This window comes from Pan troglodytes, chromosome 19 (genome assembly GCF_028858775.2).
Source record: "Pan troglodytes isolate AG18354 chromosome 19, NHGRI_mPanTro3-v2.0_pri, whole genome shotgun sequence".
Lineage (NCBI taxonomy): Eukaryota > Metazoa > Chordata > Mammalia > Primates > Hominidae > Pan > Pan troglodytes.
In genome coordinates, this window is record NC_072417.2 from 3,859,215 (window position 1) to 3,884,608 (window position 25,394).

Genomic DNA, 25,394 nt, shown 5'->3' on the forward strand with positions numbered 1-25,394 from the left:
AACATGGAAATATCGGCACAGCCATCTGTATAAACATGGAAATATCTACAACGCTACCTGTATAAACATGGAAATATCTACACCGCTATGCGTATTAACGTGGAAATATCTCCATTGCTATCTGTATAAACATGGACAAATCTCCACCGCAATATGTATAAACATGAAAATATCTACACTTCTATCTCTATAAACATGGAAATATCTACACTGCCATCTGTACAAACATGGAAATATCTACACAGTCATCTGTAGAAACATGGAAATATCTACTCCGCTATCTCTATAAACATGGAAATAACTACACCGCTATCTCTATAAACATGGAAATATCTACACCGCCATCTCCATCAACATGGAAATATACACACCGCCATCTCTTTAAACATGGAGGTATCTACAACGCCATCTACATAAACAAGAAAATATCTACACTGCCATCTATATAAACATGGAAATATCTACACCGCCATCTCTATAAACATGAAAATATCTACACTGCCATTTGTAGAAAGATGGAAATATCTACACCGCCATCTGTATAAACATGGAAATATCTACAACGCTATCTGTATAAACATGGAAATATCTACACCGCTATGTGTATTAACGTGGAAATATCTCCATTGCTATCTGTATAAACATGGACAAATCTCCACCGCAATATGTATAAATATGAAAATATCTACACCTCTATCTCTATAAACATGGAAATATCTACACTGCCATCTGTACAAACATGGAAATATCTACACAGTCATCTGTAGAAACATGGAAATATCTACACCGCTATCTCTATAAACATGGAAATAACTACACCGCTATCTCTATAAACATGGAAATATCTACACCGCCATCTCCATCAACATGGAAATATACACACCGCCATCTCTTTAAACATGGATGTATCTACAACGCCATCTACATAAACAAGTAAATATCTACACTGCCATCTATATAAACATGGAAATATCTACACCGCCATCTCTATAAACATGGAAATATCTACACTGCCATTTGAAGAAAGATGGAAATATCTACACTGCCAACTGTATAAACGTGGAAATATCTACACCGCTATCTGTATAAACATGGAAATATCTACACCGCAATCTGTATAAACATGGAAATATCTACACCGCTCTCTGTATAAATATGAAATATCTAAACCGCTATCTCTATAAAAGTGGAAATATCTACACTGCTATCTGTATAAACATGGAAATATCCTCACTGCTATCTTTATGAACATTGATATATCTACACCGCTATCTCCATAAACATGGAAATATCTACACCGCCATCTCTATAAACATGGAAATATCTACACCGTCATCTGTGTAAACATGGAAATATCTACACCGCTATCTGTATAAACATGGAAATATCTACACCGCGATCTGTATAAACATGGAAATATCTACACCGTGATCTCCATCAACATGGAAATATACACACCGCCATCTCTTTAAACATGGAGGTATCTACAACGCCATCTACATAAACAAGAAAATATCTACACTGCCATCTATATAAACATGGAAATATCTACACCCCCATCTCTATAAACATGAAAATATCTACACTGCCATTTGTAGAAAGATGGAAATATCTACACCGCCATCTGTATAAACGTGGAAATATCTACACCGCTATCTGTATAAACATGGAAATATCTACACCGCAATCTGTATAAACATGGAAATATCTACACCGCTCTCTGTATAAATATGAAATATCTAAACCGCTATCTCTATAAAAGTGGAAATATCTACACTGCTATCTGTATAAACATGGAAATATCCTCACTGCTATCTGTATGAACATTGATATATCTACACCGCTATCTCTATAAACATGGAACTATCTACACCGCCATCTCTATAAACATGGAAATATCTACACCGTCATCTGTATAAACATGGAAATATCTAAACCGCTATCTGTATAAACATGGAAATATCTACACCGCGATCTGTATAAACATGGAAATATCTACACCGCGATCTGTATAAACATGGAAATATCTAAACCGCTATCTGTGTAAACATGGAAATATCTACACAGCTATCTCTATAAACATGGAAATATCTACACCGCCATCTGTATAAACATGGACATACCTACAAAGTCATCTGTATAAACATGGAAATATCTACACAGCCATCTGTATAAACATGGAAATATCTACACAGCCATCTGTATAAACCTGGAAATATCTGAACTGTCATCTACATAAACATGGAAATATCTACAGGGAACTCTGTATAAACATGGAAATATCGGCACAGCCATCTGTATAAACATGGAAATATCTACAACGCTATCTGTGTAAACATGGAAATATCTACACCGCTATGTGTATTAACGTGGAAATATCTCCACTGCTTTCTGTAAACATGGACAAATATCCACCGCAATATGTATAAACATGAAAATATCTACACTTCTATCTCTATAAACATGGAAATATCTACACTGCCATCTGTAGAAACATGGAAATATCTACAGAGTCATCAGTAGAAACTTGGAAATATCTACTCCGCTATCTCTATAAACATGGAAATAACTACAACGCTATCTCTATAAACTTGGAAATATCTACACCGCCATCTCCATCAACATGGAAATATACACACTGCCATCTCTTTAAACATGGAGGTATCTGCAACGCCATCTACATAAACAAGAAAATATCCACACTGCCATCTACGTAAACATGGAAATATCTACACCGCCATCTCTATAAACATGGAAATATCTACACTGCCATTTGTAGAAAGATGGAAATATCTACACCGCCATCTGTATAAACGTGGAAATATCTACACCGCTATCTGTATAAACATGGAAATATCTACACCGCAATCTGTATAAACATGGAAATATCTACACCGCTCTCTGTATAAATATGAAATATCTAAACCGCTATCTGTATAAACGTGGAAATATCTACACCGCTCTCTGTATAAATATGAAATATCTAAACCGCTATCTCTATAAAAGTGGAAATATCTACACTGCTATCTGTATAAACATGGAAATATCCTCACTGCTATCTCTATGAACATTGATAGATCTACACCGCTATCTCTATAAACATGGAAATATCTACACCGCCATCTCTATAAACATGGAAATATCTACACCGTCATCTGTATAAACATGGAACTATCTACACCGCTATCGGTATAAACATGGAAATATCTACACCGCTATCTGTATAAACATTGAAATATCTACACCGCAATCTGTATAAACGTGGAAATATCTACACCGCTCTCTGTATAAATATGAACTATCTAAACCGATATCTCTATAAAAGTGGAAATATCTACACTGCTATCTGTATAAACATGGAAATATCCTCACTGCTATCTCTGTGAGCATTGATATATCTACACCGCCAACTCTATAAACATGGAAATATCTACACCGTTATCTGTATAAACATGGAAATATCTACACCGCTATCTGTATCAACATGGAAATATCTACACCGCGATCTGTATAAACATGGAAATATCTACACCGCGATCTGTATAAACATGGAAATATCTAAACCGCTATCTGTGTAAACATGGAAATATCTACACAGCTATCTCTATAAACATGGAAATATCTACACCGCCATCTGTATAAACATGGAAATACCTACAAAGTCATCTGTATAAACATGGAAATATCTACACAGCCATCTGTATAAACATGGAAATATCTACACAGCCATCTGTATAAACCTAGAAATATCTGCACTGTCATCTATATAAACAGGGAAATATCTACAGAGAACTCTGTATAAACATGGAAATATCGGCACAGCCATCTGTATAAACATGGAAATATCTACAACGCTATCTGTATAAACATGGAAATATCTACACCGCTATGTGTGTTAACGTGGAAATATCTCCATTGCTATCTGTATAAACATGGACATATCTCCACCGCAATATGTATAAACATGAAAATATCTACACTTCTATCTCTATAAACATGGAAATATCTACACTGCCATCTGTACAAACATGGAAATATCTACACATTCATCTGTAGAAACATGGAAATATCTACACCGCTATCTCCATCAACATGGAAATATACACACCGCCATCACTTTAAACATGGAGGTATCTACAACGCCATCTACATAAACAAGAAAATATCTACACTGCCATCTATATAAACATGGAAATATCTACACCGCCATCTCTATAAACATGGAAATATCTACACTGCCATTTGTAGAAAGATGGAAATATCTACACCGCCATCTGTAAAAACGTGGAAATATCTACACCTCTATCTGTATAAACATGGAAATATCTACACCGCAATCTGTATAAACATGGAAATATCTACACCGCTCTCTGTATAAATATGAAATATCTAAACCGCTATCTCTATAAAAGTGGAAATATCTACACTGCTATCTGTATAAAGATGGAAATATCCTCACTGCTATCTCTATGCACATTGATATATCTACACCGCTATCTCTATAAACATGGAAATATCTACACCGACATCTCTATAAACATGGAAATATCTACACCGTCATCTGTATAAACATGGAAATATCTACACTGCTATCTGTATAAACATGGAAATATCTACACTGCGATCTGTATAAACATGGAAATATCTAAACCGCTATCTGTGTAAACGTGGAAATATCTACAGAGCTATCTCTATAAACATGGAAATATCTACACCGCCATCTGTATAAACATGGAAATACCTACAAAGTCATCTGTATAAACATGGAAATATCTACACAGCCATCTGTATAAACATGGAAATATCTACACAGACATCTGTATAAACCTGGAAATATCTGCACTGTCATCTATATAAACATGGAAATATCTACAGAGAACTCTGTATAAACATGGAAATATCGGCACAGCCATCTGTATAAACATGGAAATATCTACAACGCTATCTGTATAAACATGGAAATATCTACACCGCTATGTGTATTAACGTGGAAATATCTCCATTGCTATCTGTATAAACATGGACAAATCTCCACTGCAATATGTATAAACATGAAAATATCTACACTTCTATCTCTATAAACATGGAAATATCTACACTGCCATCTGTACAAACATGGAAATATCTACAGAGTCATCTGTAGAAACATGGAAATATCTACACCGCTATCTCTATAAACATGGAAATAACTACACCGCTATCTCTATAAACATGGAAATATCTACACCGCTATCTCCATCAACATGGAAATATACACACCGTCATCTCTTTAAACATGGAGGTATCTACAACGCCATCTACATAAACAAGAAAATATCTACACTGCCATCTATATAAACATGGAAATATCTACACCGCCATCTCTATAAACATGGAAATATCTACACTGCCATTTGTAGAAAGATGGAAATATCTACACCGCCATCTGTATAAACGTGGAAATATCTACACCGCTATCTGTATAAACATGGAAATATCTACACCGCAATCTGTATAAACAAGGAAATATCTACACCGCTCTCTGTATAAATATGAAATATCTAAACCGCTATCTCTATAAAAGTGGAAATATCTACACTGCTATCTGTATAAACATGGAAATATCCTCACTGCTATCTCTATGCACATTGATATATCTACACCGCTATCTCTATAAACATGGAACTATCTACACCGCCATCTCTATAAACATGGAAATATCTACACCGCCATCTGTATAAACATGGAAATATCTACACCGCTCTCTGTATAAATATGAAATATCTAAACCGCTATCTCTATAAAAGTGGAAATATCTACACTGCTATCTGTATAAACATGGAAATATCCTCACTGCTATCTCTATGAACATTGATATATCTACACCGCTATCTCTATAAACATGGAACTATCTACACCGCCATCTCTATAAACATGGAAATATCTACACCGTCATCTGTATAAACATGGAAATATCTAAACCGCTATCTGTATAAACATGGAAATATCTACACCGCAATCTGTATAAACATGGAAATATCTACACCGTGATCTGTATAAACATGGAAATATCTAAACCGCTATCTGTGTAAACATGGAAATATCTACACAGCTATCTCTATAAACATGGAAATAGCTACACCGCCATCTGTATAAACATGGAAATACCTACAAAGTCATCTGTATAAACATGGAAATAGCTACACAGCCATCTGTATAAACATGGAAATATCTACACAGCCATCTGTATAAACCTGGAAACATCTGCACTGTCATCTATATAAACATGGAAATATCTAAAGGGAACTCTGTATAAACATGGAAATATCGGCACAGCCATCTGTATAAACATGGAAATATCTACAACGCTACCTGTATAAACATGGAAATATCTACACCGCTATGCGTATTAACGTGGAAATATCTCCATTGCTATCTGTATAAACATGGACAAATCTCCACCGCAATATGTATAAACATGAAAATATCTACACTTCTATCTCTATAAACATGGAAATATCTACACTGCCATCTGTACAAACATGGAAATATCTACACAGTCATCTGTAGAAACATGGAAATATCTACTCCGCTATCTCTATAAACATGGAAATAACTACACCGCTATCTCTATAAACATGGAAATATCTACACCGCCATCTCCATCAACATGGAAATATACACACCGCCATCTCTTTAAACATGGAGGTATCTACAACGCCATCTACATAAACAAGAAAATATCTACACTGCCATCTATATAAACATGGAAATATCTACACCGCCATCTCTATAAACATGAAAATATCTACACTGCCATTTGTAGAAAGATGGAAATATCTACACCGCCATGTGTATAAACATGGATATATCTACAACGCTATCTGTATAAACATGGAAATATCTACACCGCTATGTGTATTAACGTGGAAATATCTCCATTGCTATCTGTATAAACATGGACAAATCTCCACCGCAATATGTATAAATATGAAAATATCTACACCTCTATCTCTATAAACATGGAAATATCTACACTGCCATCTGTACAAACATGGAAATATCTACACAGTCATCTGTAGAAACATGGAAATATCTACACCGCTATCTCTATAAACATGGAAATAACTACACCGCTATCTCTATAAACATGGAAATATCTACACCGCCATCTCCATCAACATGGAAATATACACACCGCCATCTCTTTAAACATGGATGTATCTACAACGCCATCTACATAAACAAGTAAATATCTACACTGCCATCTATATAAACATGGAAATATCTACACCGCCATCTCTATAAACATGGAAATATCTACACTGCCATTTGAAGAAAGATGGAAATATCTACACTGCCAACTGTATAAACGTGGAAATATCTACACCGCTATCTGTATAAACATGGAAATATCTACACCGCAATCTGTATAAACATGGAAATATCTACACCGCTCTCTGTATAAATATGAAATATCTAAACCGCTATCTCTATAAAAGTGGAAATATCTACACTGCTATCTGTATAAACATGGAAATATCCTCACTGCTATCTGTATGAACATTGATATATCTACACCGCTATCTCCATAAACATGGAAATATCTACACCGCCATCTCTATAAACATGGAAATATCTACACCGTCATCTGTGTAAACATGGAAATATCTACACCGCTATCTGTATAAACATGGAAATATCTACACCGCGATCTGTATAAACATGGAAATATCTACACCGTGATCTCCATCAACATGGAAATATACACACCGCCATCTCTTTAAACATGGAGGTATCTACAACGCCATCTACATAAACAAGAAAATATCTACACTGCCATCTATATAAACATGGAAATATCTACACCCCCATCTCTATAAACATGAAAATATCTACACTGCCATTTGTAGAAAGATGGAAATATCTACACCGCCATCTGTATAAACGTGGAAATATCTACACCGCTATCTGTATAAACATGGAAATATCTACACCGCAATCTGTATAAACATGGAAATATCTACACCGCTCTCTGTATAAATATGAAATATCTAAACCGCTATCTCTATAAAAGTGGAAATATCTACACTGCTATCTGTATAAACATGGAAATATCCTCACTGCTATCTCTATGCACATTGATATATCTACACCGCTATCTCTATAAACATGGAAATATCTACACCGCCCTCTCTATAAACATGGAAATATCTACACCGTCATCTGTATAAACATGGAAATATCTAAACCGCTATCTGTGTAAACATGGAAATATCTACACAGCTGTCTCTATAAACATGGAAATATCTACACCGCCATCTGTATAAACATGGAAATACCTACAAAGACATCTGTATAAACATGGAAATATCTACACAGCCGTCTGTATAAACATGGAAATATCTACGCAGCCATCTGTATAAACCTGGAAATATCTGCACTGTCATCTATATAAACATGGAAATATCTACAGAGAACTCTGTATAAACATGGAAATATCGGCACAGCCATCTGTATAAACATGGAAATATATACAACGCTATCTGTATAAACATGGAAATATCTACACCGCTATGTGTATTAACGCGGAAATATCTCCTTTGCTATCTGTATAAACATGGACAAATCTCCACCGCAATATGTATAAACATGAAAATATCTACACTTCTATCTCTATAAACATGGAAATATCTACACTGCCATCTGTACAAACATGGAAATATCTACACAGTCATCTGTAGAAACATGGAAATATCTACACCGCTATCTCTATAAACATGGAAATAACTACACCGCTATCTCTATAAACATGGAAATAACTACACCGCTATCTCCATAAACATGGAAATATACACACCGCCATCTCTTTAAACATGGAGGTATCTACAACGCCATCTACATAAACAAGAAAATATCTACACTGCCATCTACATAAACATGGAAATATCTACACCGCCATCTCTAAAAACATGGAAATACCTACACTGCCATTTGTAGAAAGATGGAAATATCTACACCACCATCTGTATAAACGTGGAAATATCCACACCGCTATCTGTATAAACATGGAAATATCTACACCGTAATCTGTATAAAAATGGAAATATCTACACCGCTCTCTGTATAAATATTAAATACCTAAACCGCTATCTCTATAAAAGTGGAAATATCTACACTGCTATCTGTATAAACATGGAAATATCCTCACTGCTATCTCTATGCACATTGATATATCTACACCGCTATCTCTATAAACATGGAAATATCTACACCGACATCTGTATAAACATGGAAATATCTACACCGTCATCTGTATAAACATGGAAATATCTACATCGCTATCGGTATAAACATGGAAATATCTACACCGCGGTCTGTATAAACATGGAAATATCTACACCGCGATGTGTATAAACATGGAAATATCTAAACCGCTATCTGTGTAAACATGGAAATATCTACACAGCTATCTCTATAAACATGGAAATATCTACACCGCCATCTCTATAAACATGGAAATACCTAAAAAGTCATCTGTATAAACATGGAAATATCTACACAGCCATCTGTATAAACATGGAAATATCTACACAGCCATTTGTAGAAACCTGGAAATATCTGCACTGTCATCTATATAAACATGGAAATATCTACAGAGAACTCTGTATACACATGGAAATATCGGCACAGCCTTCTCTATAAACATGGAAATATCTACAACGCTATCTGTATAAACATGGAAATATCTACACCGCTATGTGTATCAACGTGGAAATATCTCCATTGCTATCTGTATAAACATGGACAAATCTCCACCGCAATATGTATAAACATGAAAATATCCACACTTCTATCTCTATAAACATGGAAATATCTACACTGCCATCTGTAAAAACATGGAAATATCTACACAGTCATCTGTAGAAACATGGAAATATCTACACCGCTATCTCTATAAACATGGAAATAACTACACCGCTATCTCTATAAACATGGAAATATCTACACCGCTATCTCCATCAACATGGAAATATACACACCGCCATCTCTTTAAACATGGAGATATCTACAACGCCATCTACATAAACAAGAAAATATCTACACTGCCATCTATATAAACATGGAAATATCTACACCGCCATCTCTATAAACATGGAAATATCTACACTGCCATTTGTAGAAAGATGGAAATATCTACACCGCCATCTGTATAAACGTGGAAATATCTACACCGCTATCTGTATAAACATGGAAATATCTACACCGCAATCTGTATAAACAAGGGAATATCTACACCGCTCTCTGTATAAATATGAAATATCTAAACCGCTATCTCTATAAAAGTGGAAATATCTACACTGCTATCTGTATAAACATGGAAATATCCTCACTGCTATCTCTATGCACATTGATATATCTACACCGCTATCTCTATAAACATGGAACTATCTACACCGCCATCTCTATAAACATGGAAATATCTACACCGCCATCTGTATAGACATGGAAATATCTACACCGCTCTCTGTATAAATATGAAATATCTAAACCGCTATCTCTATAAAAGTGGAAATATCTACACTGCTATCTGTATAAACATGGAAATATCCTCACTGCTATCTCTATGAACATTGATATATCTACACCGCTATCTCTATAAACATGGAACTACCTACACCGCCATCTCTATAAACATGGAAATATCTACACCGTCATCTGTATAAACATGGAAATATCTAAACCGCTATCTGTATAAACATGGAAATATCTACACCGCAATCTGTATAAACATGGAAATATCTACACCGTGATCTGTATAAACATGGAAATATCTAAACCGCTATCTGTGTAAACATGGAAATATCTACACAGCTATCTCTATAAACATGGAAATAGCTACACCGCCATCTGTATAAACATGGAAATACCTAGAAAGTCATCTGTATAAACATGGAAATAGCTACACAGCCATCTGTATAAACATGGAAATATCTACACAGCCATCTGTATAAACCTGGAAACATCTGCACTGTCATCTATATAAACATGGAAATATCTAAAGGGAACTCTGTATAAACATGGAAATATCGGCACAGCCATCTGTATAAACATGGAAATATCTACAACGCTATCTGTATAAACATGGAAATATCTACACCGCTATGCGTATTAACGTGGAAATATCTCCATTGCTATCTGTATAAACATGGACAAATCTCCACCGCAATATGTATAAACATGAAAATATCTACACTTCTATCTCTATAAACATGGAAATATCTACACTGCCATCTGTACAAACATGGAAATATCTACACAGTCAACTGTAGAAACATGGAAATATCTACTCCGCTATCTCTATAAACATGGAAATAACTACACCGCTATCTCTATAAACATGGAAATATCTACACCGCCATCTCCATCAACATGGAAATATACACACCGCCATCTCTTTAAACATGGAGGTATCTACAACGCCATCTACATAAACAAGAAAATATCTACACTGCCATCTATATAAACATGGAAATATCTACACCGCCATCTCTATAAACATGAAAATATCTACACTGCCATTTGTAGAAAGATGGAAATATCTACACCGCCATCTGTATAAACATGGAAATATCTACAACGCTATCTGTATAAACATGGAAATATCTACACCGCTATGTGTATTAACGTGGAAATATCTCCATTGCTATCTGTATAAACATGGACAAATCTCCACCGCAATATGTATAAACATGAAAATATCTACACCTCTATCTCTATAAACATGGAAATATCTACACTGCCATCTGTACAAACATGGAAATATCTACACAGTCATCTGTAGAAACATGGAAATATCTACACCGCTATCTCTATAAACATGGAAATAACTACACCGCTATCTCTATAAACATGGAAATATCTACACCGCCATCTCCATCAACATGGAAATATACACACCGCCATCTCTTTAAACATGGATGTATCTACAACGCCATCTACATAAACAAGTAAATATCTACACTGCCATCTATATAAACATGGAAATATCTACACCGCCATCTCTATAAACATGGAAATATCTACACTGCCATTTGAAGAAAGATGGAAATATCTACACTGCCATCTGTATAAACGTGGAAATATCTACACCGCTATCTGTATAAACATGGAAATATCTACACCGCAATCTGTATAAACATGGAAATATCTACACCGCTCTCTGTATAAATATGAAATATCTAAACCGCTATCTCTATAAAAGTGGAAATATCTACACTGCTATCTGTATAAACATGGAAATATCCTCACTGCTATCTCTATGAACATTGATATATCTACACCGCTATCTCCATAAACATGGAAATATCTACACCGCCATCTCTATAAACATGGAAATATCTACACCGTCATCTGTGTAAACATGGAAATATCTACACCGCTATCTGTATAAACATGGAAATATCTACACCGCGATCTGTATAAACATGGAAATATCTACACCGCGATCTCCATCAACATGGAAATATACACACCGCCATCTCTTTAAACATGGAGGTATCTACAACGCCATCTACATAAACAAGAAAATATCTACACTGCCATCTATATAAACATGGAAATATCTACACCCCCATCTCTATAAACATGAAAATATCTACACTGCCATTTGTAGAAAGATGGAAATATCTACACCGCCATCTGTATAAACATGGAAATATCTACAACGCTATCTGTATAAACATGGAAATATCTACACCGCTATGTGTATTAACGTGGAAATATCTCCATTGCTATCTGTATAAACATGGACAAATCTCCACCGCAATATGTATAAACATGAAAATATCTACACCTCTATCTCTATAAACATGGAAATATCTACACTGCCATCTGTACAAACATGGAAATATCTACACAGTCATCTGTAGAAACATGGAAATATCTACACCGCTATCTCTATAAACATGGAAATAACTACACCGCTATCTCTATAAACATGGAAATATCTACACCGCCATCTCCATCAACATGGAAATATACACACCGCCATCTCTTTAAACATGGATGTATCTACAACGCCATCTACATAAACAAGTAAATATCTACACTGCCATCTATATAAACATGGAAATATCTACACCGCCATCTCTATAAACATGGAAATATCTACACTGCCATTTGAAGAAAGATGGAAATATCTACACTGCCATCTGTATAAACGTGGAAATATCTACACCGCTATCTGTATAAACATGGAAATATCTACACCGCAATCTGTATAAACATGGAAATATCTACACCGCTCTCTGTATAAATATGAAATATCTAAACCGCTATCTCTATAAAAGTGGAAATATCTACACTGCTATCTGTATAAACATGGAAATATCCTCACTGCTATCTCTATGAACATTGATATATCTACACCGCTATCTCCATAAACATGGAAATATCTACACTGCCATCTCTATAAACATGGAAATATCTACACCGTCATCTGTGTAAACATGGAAATATCTACACCGCTATCTGTATAAACATGGAAATATCTACACCGCGATCTGTATAAACATGGAAATATCTACACCGCGATCTCCATCAACATGGAAATATACACACCGCCATCTCTTTAAACATGGAGGTATCTACAACGCCATCTACATAAACAAGAAAATATCTACAATGCCATCTATATAAACATGGAAATATCTACACCCCCATCTCTATAAACATGAAAATATCTACACTGCCATTTGTAGAAAGATGGAAATATCTACACCGCCATCTGTATAAACATGGAAATATCTACACCGCTATCTGTATAAACATGGAAATATCTACACCGCAATCTGTATAAACATGGAAATATCTACACCGCTCTCTGTATAAATATGAAATATCTAAACCGCTATCTCTATAAAAGTGGAAATATCTACACTGCTATCTGTATAAACATGGAAATATCCTCACTGCTATCTCTATGCACATTGATATATCTACACCGCTATCTCTATAAACATGGAAATATCTACACCGCCCTCTCTATAAACATGGAAATATCTACACCGTCATCTGTATAAACATGGAAATATCTAAACCGCTATCTGTGTAAACATGGAAATATCTACACAGCTATCTCTATAAACATGGAAATATCTACACCGCCATCTGTATAAACATGGAAATACCTACAAAGACATCTGTATAAACATGGAAATATCTACACAGCCGTCTGTATAAACATGGAAATATCTACACAGCCATCTGTATAAACCTGGAAATATCTGCACTGTCATCTGTATAAACATGGAAATATCTACAGAGAACTCTGTATAAACATGGAAATATCGGCACAGCCATCTGTATAAACATGGAAATATCTACAACGCTATCTGTATAAACATGGAAATATCTACACCGCTATGTGTATTAACGCGGAAATATCTCCTTTGCTATCTGTATAAACATGGACAAATCTCCACCGCAATATGTATAAACATGAAAATATCTACACTTCTATCTCTATAAACATGGAAATATCTACACTGCCATCTGTACAAACATGGAAATATCTACACAGTCATCTGTAGAAACATGGAAATATCTACACCGCTATCTCTATAAACATGGAAATAACTACACCGCTATCTCTATAAACATGGAAATAACTACACCGCTATCTCCATCAACATGGAAATATACACACCGCCATCTCTTTAAACATGGAGGTATCTACAACGCCATCTACATAAACAAGAAAATATCTACACTGCCATCTACATAAACATGGAAATATCTACACCGCCATCTCTATAAACATGGAAATATCTACACTGCCATTTGAAGAAAGATGGAAATATCTACACTGCCATCTGTATAAACGTGGAAATATCTACACCGCTATCTGTATAAACATGGAAATATCTACACCGCAATCTGTATAAACATGGAAATATCTACACCGCTCTCTGTATAAATATGAAATATCTAAACCGCTATCTCTATAAAAGTGGAAATATCTACACTGCTATCTGTATAAACATGGAAATATCCTCACTGCTATCTCTATGAACATTGATATATCTACACCGCTATCTCCATAAACATGGAAATATCTACACCGCCATCTCTATAAACATGGAAATATCTACACCGTCATCTGTGTAAACATGGAAATATCTACACCGCTATCTGTATAAACATGGAAATATCTACACCGCGATCTGTATAAACATGGAAATATCTACACCGCGATCTCCATCAACATGGAAATATACACACCGCCATCTCTTTAAACATGGAGGTATCTACAACGCCATCTACATAAACAAGAAAATATCTACACTGCCATCTATATAAACATGGAAATATCTACACCCCCATCTCTATAAACATGAAAATATCTACACTGCCATTTGTAGAAAGATGGAAATAGCTACACCGCCATCTGTATAAACGTGGAAATATCTACACCGCAATCTGTATAAACATGGAAATATCTACACCGCAATCTGTATAAACATGGAAATATCTACACCGCTCTCTGTATAAATATGAAATATCTAAACCGCTATCTCTATAAAAGTGGAAATATCTACACTGCTATCTGTATAAACATGGAAATATCCTCACTGCTATCTCTATGCACATTGATATATCTACACCGCTATCTCTATAAACATGGAAATATCTACACCGCCCTCTCTATAAACATGGAAATATCTACACCGTCATCTGTATAAACATGGAAATATCTAAACCGCTATCTGTGTAAACATGGAAATATCTACACAGCTATCTCTATAAACATGGAAATATCTACACCGCCATCTGTATAAACATGGAAATACCTACAAAGACATCTGTATAAACATGGAAATATCTACACAGCCGTCTGTATAAACATGGAAATATCTACACAGCCATCTGTATAAACCTGGAAATATCTGCACTGTCATCTGTATAAACATGGAAATATCTACAGAGAACTCTGTATAAACATGGAAATATCGGCACAGCCATCTGTATAAACATGGAAATATCTACAACGCTATCTGTATAAACATGGAAATATCTACACCGCTATGTGTATTAACGCGGAAATATCTCCTTTGCTATCTGTATAAACATGGACAAATCTCCACCGCAATATGTATAAACATGAAAATATCTACACTTCTATCTCTATAAACATGGAAATATCTACACTGCCATCTGTACAAACATGGAAATATCTACACAGTCATCTGTAGAAACATGGAAATATCTACACCGCTATCTCTATAAACATGGAAATAACTACACCGCTATCTCTATAAACATGGAAATAACTACACCGCTATCTCCATCAACATGGAAATATACACACCGCCATCTCTTTAAACATGGAGGTATCTACAACGCCATCTACATAAACAAGAAAATATCTACACTGCCATCTACATAAACATGGAAATATCTACACCGCCATCTCTATAAACATGGAAATATCTACACTGCCATTTGAAGAAAGATGGAAATATCTACACTGCCATCTGTATAAACGTGGAAATATCTACACCGCTATCTGTATAAACATGGAAATATCTACACCGCAATCTGTATAAACATGGAAATATCTACACCGCTCTCTGTATAAATATGAAATATCTAAACCGCTATCTCTATAAAAGTGGAAATATCTACACTGCTATCTGTATAAACATGGAAATATCCTCACTGCTATCTCTATGAACATTGATATATCTACACCGCTATCTCCATAAACATGGAAATATCTACACCGCCATCTCTATAAACATGGAAATATCTACACCGTCATCTGTGTAAACATGGAAATATCTACACCGCTATCTGTATAAACATGGAAATATCTACACCGCGATCTGTATAAACATGGAAATATCTACACCGCGATCTCCATCAACATGGAAATATACACACCGCCATCTCTTTAAACATGGAGGTATCTACAACGCCATCTACATAAACAAGAAAATATCTACACTGCCATCTATATAAACATGGAAATATCTACACCCCCATCTCTATAAACATGAAAATATCTACACTGCCATTTGTAGAAAGATGGAAATAGCTACACCGCCATCTGTATAAACGTGGAAATATCTACACCGCAATCTGTATAAACATGGAAATATCTACACCGCAATCTGTATAAACATGGAAATATCTACACCGCTCTCTGTATAAATATGAAATATCTAAACCGCTATCTCTATAAAAGTGGAAATATCTACACTGCTATCTGTATAAACATGGAAATATCCTCACTGCTATCTCTATGCACATTGATATATCTACACCGCTATCTCTATAAACATGGAAATATCTACACCGCCCTCTCTATAAACATGGAAATATCTACACCGTCATCTGTATAAACATGGAAATATCTAAACCGCTATCTGTGTAAACATGGAAATATCTACACAGCTATCTCTATAAACATGGAAATATCTACACCGCCATCTGTATAAACATGGAAATACCTACAAAGACATCTGTATAAACATGGAAATATCTACACAGCCGTCTGTATAAACATGGAAATATCTACACAGCCATCTGTATAAACCTGGAAATATCTGCACTGTCATCTATATAAACATGGAAATATCTACAGAGAACTCTGTATAAACATGGAAATATCGGCACAGCCATCTGTATAAACATGGAAATATCTACAACGCTATCTGTATAAACATGGAAATATCTACACCGCTATGTGTATTAACGCGGAAATATCTCCTTTGCTATCTGTATAAACATGGACACATCTCCACCGCAATATGTATAAACATGAAAATATCTACACTTCTATCTCTATAAACATGGAAATATCTACACTGCCATCTGTACAAACATGGAAATATCTACACAGTCATCTGTAGAAACATGGAAATATCTACACCGCTATCTCTATAAACATGGAAATAACTACACCGCTATCTCTATAAACATGGAAATAACTACACCGCTATCTCCATCAACATGGAAATATACACACCGCCATCTCTTTAAACATGGAGGTATCTACAACGCCATCTACATAAACAAGAAAATATCTACACTGCCATCTACATAAACATGGAAATATCTACACCGCCATCTCTATAAACATGGAAATATCTACACTGCCATTTGAAGAAAGATGGAAATATCTACACTGCCATCTGTATAAACGTGGAAATATCTACACCGCTATCTGTATAAACATGGAAATATCTACACCGCAATCTGTATAAACATGGAAATATCTACATCGCTCTCTGTATAAATATGAAATATCTAAACCGCTATCTCTATAAAAGTGGAAATATCTACACTGCTATCTGTATAAACATGGAAATATCCTCACTGCTATCTCTATGAACATTGATATATCTACACCGCTATCTCCATAAACATGGAAATATCTACACCGCCATCTCTATAAACATGGAAATATCTACACCGTCATCTGTGTAAACATGGAAATATCTACACCGCTATCTGTATAAACATGGAAATATCTACACCGCGATCTGTATAAACATGGAAATATCTACACCGCGATCTCCATCAACATGGAAATATACACACCGCCATCTCTTTAAACATGGAGGTATCTACAACGCCATCTACATAAACAAGAAAATATCTACACTGCCATCTATATAAACATGGAAATATCTACACCCCCATCTCTATAAACATGAAAATATCTACACTGCCATTTGTAGAAAGATGGAAATATCTACACCGCCATCTGTATGAACGTGGAAATATCTACACCGCTATCTGTATAAACATGGAAATATCTACACCGCAATCTGTATAAACATGGAAATATCTACAACGCTATCTGTATAAAAATGGAAATATCTACACCGCTATGTGTATTAACGTGGAAATATCTCCATTGCTATCTGTATAAACATGGACAAATCTCCACCGCAATATGTATAAACATGAAAATATCTACACCTCTATCTCTATAAACATGGAAATATCTACACTGCCATCTGTACAAACATGGAAATATCTACACAGTCATCTGTAGAAACATGGAAATATCTACACCGCTATCTCTATAAACATGGAAATAACTACACCGCTATCTCTATAAACATGGAAATATCTACACCGCCATCTCCATCAACATGGAAATATACACACCGCCATCTCTTTAAACATGGATGTATCTACAACGCCATCTACATAAACAAGTAAATATCTACACTGCCATCTATATAAACATGGAAATATCTACACCGCCATCTCTATAAACATGGAAATATCTACACTGCCATTTGAAGAAAGATGGAAATATCTACACTGCCATCTGTATAAACGTGGAAATATCTACACCGCTATCTGTATAAACATGGAAATATCTACACCGCAATCTGTATAAACATGGAAATATCTACACCGCTCTCTGTATAAATATGAAATATCTAAACCGCTATCTCTATAAAAGTGGAAATATCTACACTGCTATCTGTATAAACATGGAAATATCCTCACTGCTATCTCTATGAACATTGATATATCTACACCGCTATCTCCATAAACATGGAAATATCTACACTGCCATCTCTATAAACATGGAAATATCTACACCGTCATCTGTGTAAACATGGAAATATCTACACCGCTATCTGTATAAACATGGAAATATCTACACCGCGATCTGTATAAACATGGAAATATCTACACCGCGATCTCCATCAACATGGAAATATACACACCGCCATCTCTTTAAACATGGAGGTATCTACAACGCCATCTACATAAACAAGAAAATATCTACAATGCCATCTATATAAACATGGAAATATCTACACCCCCATCTCTATAAACATGAAAATATCTACACTGCCATTTGTAGAAAGATGGAAATATCTACACCGCCATCTGTATAAACATGGAAATATCTACACCGCTATCTGTATAAACATGGAAATATCTACACCGCAATCTGTATAAACATGGAAATATCTACACCGCTCTCTGTATAAATATGAAATATCTAAACCGCTATCTCTATAAAAGTGGAAATATCTACACTGCTATCTGTATAAACATGGAAATATCCTCACTGCTATCTCTATGCACATTGATATATCTACACCGCTATCTCTATAAACATGGAAATATCTACACCGCCCTCTCTATAAACATGGAAATATCTACACCGTCATCTGTATAAACATGGAAATATCTAAACCGCTATCTGTGTAAACATGGAAATATCTACACAGCTATCTCTATAAACATGGAAATATCTACACCGCCATCTGTATAAACATGGAAATACCTACAAAGACATCTGTATAAACATGGAAATATCTACACAGCCGTCTGTATAAACATGGAAATATCTACACAGCCATCTGTATAAACCTGGAAATATCTGCACTGTCATCTGTATAAACATGGAAATATCTACAGAGAACTCTGTATAAACATGGAAATATCGGCACAGCCATCTGTATAAACATGGAAATATCTACAACGCTATCTGTATAAACATGGAAATATCTACACCGCTATGTGTATTAACGCGGAAATATCTCCTTTGCTATCTGTATAAACATGGACACATCTCCACCGCAATATGTATAAACATGAAAATATCTACACTTCTATCTCTATAAACATGGAAATATCTACACTGCCATCTGTACAAACATGGAAATATCTACACAGTCATCTGTAGAAACATGGAAATATCTACACCGCTATCTCTATAAACATGGAAATAACTACACCGCTATCTCTATAAACATGGAAATAACTACACCGCTATCTCCATCAACATGGAAATATACACACCGCCATCTCTTTAAACATGGAGGTATCTACAACGCCATCTACATAAACAAGAAAATATCTACACTGCCATCTACATAAACATGGAAATATCTACACCGCCATCTCTATAAACATGGAAATATCTACACTGCCATTTGAAGAAAGATGGAAATATCTACACTGCCATCTGTATAAACGTGGAAATATCTACACCGCTATCTGTATAAACATGGAAATATCTACACCGCAATCTGTATAAACATGGAAATATCTACACCGCTCTCTGTATAAATATGAAATATCTAAACCGCTATCTCTATAAAAGTGGAAATATCTACACTGCTATCTGTATAAACATGGAAATATCCTCACTGCTATCTCTATGAACATTGATATATCTACACCGCTATCTCCATAAACATGGAAATATCTACACCGCCATCTCTATAAACATGGAAATATCTACACCGTCATCTGTGTAAACATGGAAATATCTACACCGCTATCTGTATAAACATGGAAATATCTACACCGCGATCTGTATAAACATGGAAATATCTACACCGCGATCTCCATCAACATGGAAATATACACACCGCCATCTCTTTAAACATGGAGGTATCTACAACGCCATCTACATAAACAAGAAAATATCTACACTGCCATCTATATAAACATGGAAATATCTACACCCCCATCTCTATAAACATGAAAATATCTACACTGCCATTTGTAGAAAGATGGAAATATCTACACCGCCATCTGTATGAACGTGGAAATATCTACACCGCTATCTGTATAAACATGGAAATATCTACACCGCAATCTGTATAAACATGGAAATATCTACAACGCTATCTGTATAAAAATGGAAATATCTACACCGCTATGTGTATTAACGTGGAAATATCTCCATTGCTATCTGTATAAACATGGACAAATCTCCACCGCAATATGTATAAACATGAAAATATCTACACCTCTATCTCTATAAACATGGAAATATCTACACTGCCATCTGTACAAACATGGAAATATCTACACAGTCATCTGTAGAAACATGGAAATATCTACACCGCTATCTCTATAAACATGGAAATAACTACACCGCTATCTCTATAAACATGGAAATATCTACACCGCCATCTCCATCAACATGGAAATATACACACCGCCATCTCTTTAAACATGGATGTATCTACAACGCCATCTACATAAACAAGTAAATATCTACACTGCCATCTATATAAACATGGAAATATCTACACCGCCATCTCTATAAACATGGAAATATATACACTGCCATTTGAAGAAAGATGGAAATATCTACACTGCCATCTGTATAAACGTGGAAATATCTACACCGCTATCTGTATAAACATGGAAATATCTACACCGCAATCTGTATAAACATGGAAATATCTACACCGCTCTCTGTATAAATATGAAATATCTAAACCGCTATCTCTATAAAAGTGGAAATATCTACACTGCTATCTGTATAAACATGGAAATATCCTCACTGCTATCTCTATGAACATTGATATATCTACACCGCTATCTCCATAAACATGGAAATATCTACACTGCCATCTCTATAAACATGGAAATATCTACACCGTCATCTGTGTAAACATGGAAATATCTACACCGCTATCTGTATAAACATGGAAATATCTACACCGCGATCTGTATAAACATGGAAATATCTACACCGCGATCTCCATCAACATGGAAATATACACACCGCCATCTCTTTAAACATGGAGGTATCTACAACGCCATCTACATAAACAAGAAAATATCTACAATGCCATCTATATAAACATGGAAATATCTACACCCCCATCTCTATAAACATGAAAATATCTACACTGCCATTTGTAGAAAGATGGAAATATCTACACCGCCATCTGTATAAACATGGAAATATCTACACCGCTATCTGTATAAACATGGAAATATCTACACCGCAATCTGTATAAACATGGAAATATCTACACCGCTCTCTGTATAAATATGAAATATCTAAACCGCTATCTCTATAAAAGTGGAAATATCTACACTGCTATCTGTATAAACATGGAAATATCCTCACTGCTATCTCTATGCACATTGATATATCTACACCGCTATCTCTATAAACATGGAAATATCTACACCGCCCTCTCTATAAACATGGAAATATCTACACCGTCATCTGTATAAACATGGAAATATCTAAACCGCTATCTGTGTAAACATGGAAATATCTACACAGCTATCTCTATAAACATGGAAATATCTACACCGCCATCTGTATAAACATGGAAATACCTACAAAGACATCTGTATAAACATGGAAATATCTACACAGCCGTCTGTATAAACATGGAAATATCTACACAGCCATCTGTATAAACCTGGAAATATCTGCACTGTCATCTGTATAAACATGGAAATATCTACAGAGAACTCTGTATAAACATGGAAATATCGGCACAGCCATCTGTATAAACATGGAAATATCTACAACGCTATCTGTATAAACATGGAAATATCTACACCGCTATGTGTATTAACGCGGAAATATCTCCTTTGCTATCTGTATAAACATGGACAAATCTCCACCGCAATATGTATAAACATGAAAATATCTACACTTCTATCTCTATAAACATGGAAATATCTACACTGCCATCTGTACAAACATGGAAATATCTACACAGTCATCTGTAGAAACATGGAAATATCTACACCGCTATCTCTATAAACATGGAAATAACTACACCGCTATCTCTATAAACATGGAAATAACTACACCGCTATCTCCATCAACATGGAAATATACACACCGCCATCTCTTTAAACATGGAGGTATCTACAACGCCATCTACATAAACAAGAAAATATCTACACTGCCATCTACATAAACATGGAAATATCTACACCGCCATCTCTATAAACATGGAAATATCTACACTGCCATTTGAAGAAAGATGGAAATATCTACACTGCCATCTGTATAAACGTGGAAATATCTACACCGCTATCTGTATAAACATGGAAATATCTACACCGCAATCTGTATAAACATGGAAATATCTACACCGCTCTCTGTATAAATATGAAATATCTAAACCGCTATCTCTATAAAAGTGGAAATATCTACACTGCTATCTGTATAAACATGGAAATATCCTCACTGCTATCTCTATGAACATTGATATATCTACACCGCTATCTCCATAAACATGGAAATATCTACACCGCCATCTCTATAAACATGGAAATATCTACACCGTCATCTGTGTAAACATGGAAATATCTACACCGCTATCTGTATAAACATGGAAATATCTACACCGCGATCTGTATAAACATGGAAATATCTACACCGCGATCTCCATCAACATGGAAATATACACACCGCCATCTCTTTAAACATGGAGGTATCTACAACGCCATCTACATAAACAAGAAAATATCTACACTGCCATCTATATAAACATGGAAATATCTACACCCCCATCTCTATAAACATGAAAATATCTACACTGCCATTTGTAGAAAGATGGAAATAGCTACACCGCCATCTGTATAAACGTGGAAATATCTACACCGCAATCTGTATAAACATGGAAATATCTACACCGCAATCTGTATAAACATGGAAATATCTACACCGCTCTCTGTATAAATATGAAATATCTAAACCGCTATCTCTATAAAAGTGGAAATATCTACACTGCTATCTGTATAAACATGGAAATATCCTCACTGCTATCTCTATGCACATTGATATATCTACACCGCTATCTCTATAAACATGGAAATATCTACACCGCCCTCTCTATAAACATGGAAATATCTACACCGTCATCTGTATAAACATGGAAATATCTAAACCGCTATCTGTGTAAACATGGAAATATCTACACAGCTATCTCTATAAACATGGAAATATCTACACCGCCATCTGTATAAACATGGAAATACCTACAAAGACATCTGTATAAACATGGAAATATCTACACAGCCGTCTGTATAAACATGGAAATATCTACACAGCCATCTGTATAAACCTGGAAATATCTGCACTGTCATCTATATAAACATGGAAATATCTACAGAGAACTCTGTATAAACATGGAAATATCGGCACAGCCATCTGTATAAACATGGAAATATCTACAACGCTATCTGTATAAACATGGAAATATCTACACCGCTATGTGTATTAACGCGGAAATATCTCCTTTGCTATCTGTATAAACATGGACACATCTCCACCGCAATATGTATAAACATGAAAATATCTACACTTCTATCTCTATAAACATGGAAATATCTACACTGCCATCTGTACAAACATGGAAATATCTACACAGTCATCTGTAGAAACATGGAAATATCTACACCGCTATCTCTATAAACATGGAAATAACTACACCGCTATCTCTATAAACATGGAAATAACTACACCGCTATCTCCATCAACATGGAAATATACACACCGCCATCTCTTTAAACATGGAGGTATCTACAACGCCATCTACATAAACAAGAAAATATCTACACTGCCATCTACATAAACATGGAAATATCTA